The sequence below is a fragment of the Lactuca saligna genome, chromosome 1, assembly GCF_052625555.1.
Source record: "Lactuca saligna cultivar CGN05327 chromosome 1, ASM5262555v1, whole genome shotgun sequence".
NCBI classification, from domain to species: Eukaryota; Viridiplantae; Streptophyta; class Magnoliopsida; order Asterales; family Asteraceae; genus Lactuca; species Lactuca saligna.
Window position 1 is genome coordinate 67,540,907 of NC_136417.1, and position 3,672 is coordinate 67,544,578.

A 3,672-nucleotide genomic window follows, 5' to 3' on the forward strand; every position below is an offset into this window, starting at 1 on the left:
GGACAAATTTTTCCGCAATAAAATAAATTTTTGATTTTAAATTTTATTTATTTATCCTTACAATGGCGTGTATGAAAAATTGATGTTAAAATTATTAGCAATAATGGATTTGTTTCTTATTGTGTTATGGAAAGTCAAGAATTTACCAAATAGGGAGAGTTTCTCATCCCCCAAGTTTCAATTGGACAGAAACTTGGAATCATACAACCTGGTTGCACGATGAATGAGAAATTTCATATTTGGAAATTAGACTAATTCATTGACAAAGTGTCAAGTGAAGGACTAGGAGATCGAGTACACAAAGTTGTGTGTTGATCAAGTTCACCATAAGAGTAACAAAGATATTCGTCATGATTTACTAAAGGCTTAGTAAATGTGATTACACTTACAAGATTAAGTGTAATTTTGAATTGATTAAAGGGTTTAGATCAATAGCAAAACGAATAAGAAGAATCAAGTAGGCAGAAAGATAAGAGTTTCTCCATTCTAAGAAGAAGGGAGAGTAGCTTTTATGCTTTATGATAGGTTTTAATGATTAAGAACCATATCTCAATTGATCCTCTAAGTGAGTCTTGGTACAATTGTATGTCCAAGAAGAGGAATCAAAGGTTGAAAAAATGATCAAATCAAGAAGTCAATCATACTTCGTTCCAAAACAAGTCTTAAAGTCAAGATTGTGACATTGAGTGAATAGTATTAAGAAGGTTTATAACATTCATCAATTGTGGAAAGTTGTGATGTCTTGGATAAGACAAAGACCAACTAAGACCAAAATTATGAAGTGTTTTGTTTTGATAAAAGCTACACTAACTCTTGAATATTTGTTTGTCAAGAAATGTTTTGATAAGAGAATCGTATATGTCAAGGAGTCAGTGGGAGTCTTAATAGTATTGAAAAGTTTCAAGAACAAATAAAATAAACCTTATCGATTATCACTAGCACACGAGTTGAGGTTTACAACCTATCGTGAAGACATTATTTTGTTTCTGTGCCAATCCAATCGAGTTAATTATGCATGTGAGTCCTATGAGTTCTCATTTGAATGCATAAAAGGCAAGGACCTTGATCAATGGAAAGTACATTGATAGGAAAAGGTGAGCTGCTTAACTACTTGGAAGACGTGGTGGGCAGCTGTGCTACCATAAGGCAAGAAATCAAGATTAAGAAAGTTCGATCCATATGAGTTTACATTTGTCGTAAACTTTGGTTTTTAACAAATTCACATGGATAGGAACAAATACACCATTTAAATCTAAGTGTCATAAGATTTCCTCCTTCATGAAAATGATTGTGATAAAATGCTTTCACTAAGAAAGATTTTAAAAGATAGTGATTGTAAAATTGCATTCTCGAATTCGATCATGGTTACGGCATCCCTTTCCATAATTTGAATTGTGAGGTTTGGCAATTAGTCTTAATTGTTAAGACACACATATGAACTATCTAAGGCAAAAGTGTATAAGTTCAAGAAGCCTTGATAAAAGATTATCAAAGCACTAAGTATTAGAAACATGAACTTAAGAAATTCAATAAGTATTGTGTTGAGATTAATGTTTCTTTTTAATCTATAAAGATCGAAAAGATCTTGAACAAGTAAATAAACAATGATGATTTAAACACAGTAAAATAATAGAACAAGGATGAATCAAACGGGTTGAATGATTAAAACAAAATCCTCAGAAGAGCTCGATTAAGAACATCAACTGTAGAGGATTGGAAGGTTACAAGTATAATCTAAGAAACCTTTAGTCGTCTGAAAATATTGTATACTCAGATCTCTAAAACCTTAACCTAATATTCATGCAAGCATAAGCTTATATACAAAGCATAAATGACATACGGTTGGACAGGCCCAAACCGTAATACAAAGAATCATTAACAAACGAGCCCAAAAGACGCAATCTTCTAAGCCCAACAATCTCCCCCTTTGCGTCAATTTGGGGCGAGATCTTCACTCTGTCTTCAAAGCAGATGGCTTCTTTACCGTTTGAAAAATTTTCGGTATCAAAGCTAGAATATGATGCCTGAAGGTAATATACCAACGAAGCATATCTGTAAAGTTCTTCTTATCTGCTGTTGTATTCTGTTTGCATCGGTGAATGATATTGATGATGTGCTCCAGACACTCTGTAGAGAACAGATGCTTGTCTACCAATGCAAACAGAAACTTGTGCTTATCCCCCCTTGTGAACATAACTGTCAGATTGGAAGAATCAATCTGCCCCACCTTCATTTTATGGACATCTCCGGTTTTGGAAGTGGGCTTGACAGTCGGTTTCTTATTCATCACTTTTGCTATTTCCTGATCCATAGTGGCCAGCTCATGGACATAGGAAGCCAACATTCTTTTAAGATGAGAAATAATTGGTTCATATTCTCTCTGGTTGGAGAGAAGAATGTTGTATAGCAAGATCCAATCGTGGGGGTTCAGACTGGGAAGATCTGCCAGAGAAATAAGATGTTCGGAGTTGGCAGTTCCTCTGTTGATTTTGAAATTGACGTTTACAAATTTCCCAGCCTGGGTTGGTTTCAGTACCTTGACTCTTATAATTTTCTGGGCGCTCCAAGTCAAGTACTGAGGTTGACCGAATTTCAGATAGAAATCGATAAGCTCCCTGTCAACCTTCGGGTTCGGATGAGGGACGTTTGCAGTGACATCAAAGCAGTGAAAAGTGAAGGCTTTACGCGTAATGGGCATGTCGAACTGCGAGTCTTTGGAGTTTTCACACTCAAAAGATGCAATCGGTTCCAACCAATAAATAGAAGGAAACTCAATTGCTTGAGTGATGAGTGTGTCTCTGTCCCAATCTGGGAACAGAGTCTTTTTAGCTTGAATTGCCTCCTCATCCTCCCGGATTTTCCTTTCTCTGGCTTCTGCCTCACGAGCTATCTTCAATGTTTCATCAAGCTCTCTGTCCCGTTTCTTGCGTTGAAGAGCTTCAGTAATGGTTTCATCTGATTCTGATTCGCTCTCAACTAGGACATGTTTACCAGAACCCGAAGCTACATTACCCTTCGGTTCTTGTTTGGACATACCTTCCTCTCCCCCTTGTCTCGGAAGAACATGCTTCTCCGAGACACCCTTCATTTCACTTAGGATAGTGATCGCCGGAAGGAGTTTCGCCTGGAGATGCTGACGAACAGTGAGGGTTAGGAAGGGATCATGGGAGTCAAGAACACCGGTTAACATATTTTTAACGTCACCAGCGCAACTCTGAAGAACTGCCCTTTGAGTTTGAAGTAAAGTGATTTCTTGTTGTGCCTGGGCCAGTTGAACTTTCTGTAAGTCAATAGTTGCCTGGTGCTTGATAACTTCTTCCTTCAGGGTGCTCTCGGCTGCTAAAGAGGCAAAACGTGAATCCAAAGATTTGAGAATTGAAGTGGATTCAGTTTTGAGGTCAGCACGCAGAGCCTCAAATTTCTTGGTTTCTCCCTGAAGGGTGGCTGCGAACGAGTCTACTGACGCTTGAAATTTGGAAGCATTTGAATCAGCATGAGCCTTGAGAGAATCAAGAAAGATCTGAGTTGTATGAACAACCTCAGAAACTTCCTTAGTGGCTTTGGAGCATGAGGCTGTTGAATTGTCTACAGCGTCAGTAGAGCGATCCAAGGCTTCGGTGTAAGTCTGGATTGCTGACTCGATGAAAGCCTTCAGCACAGCACCCCCATAGG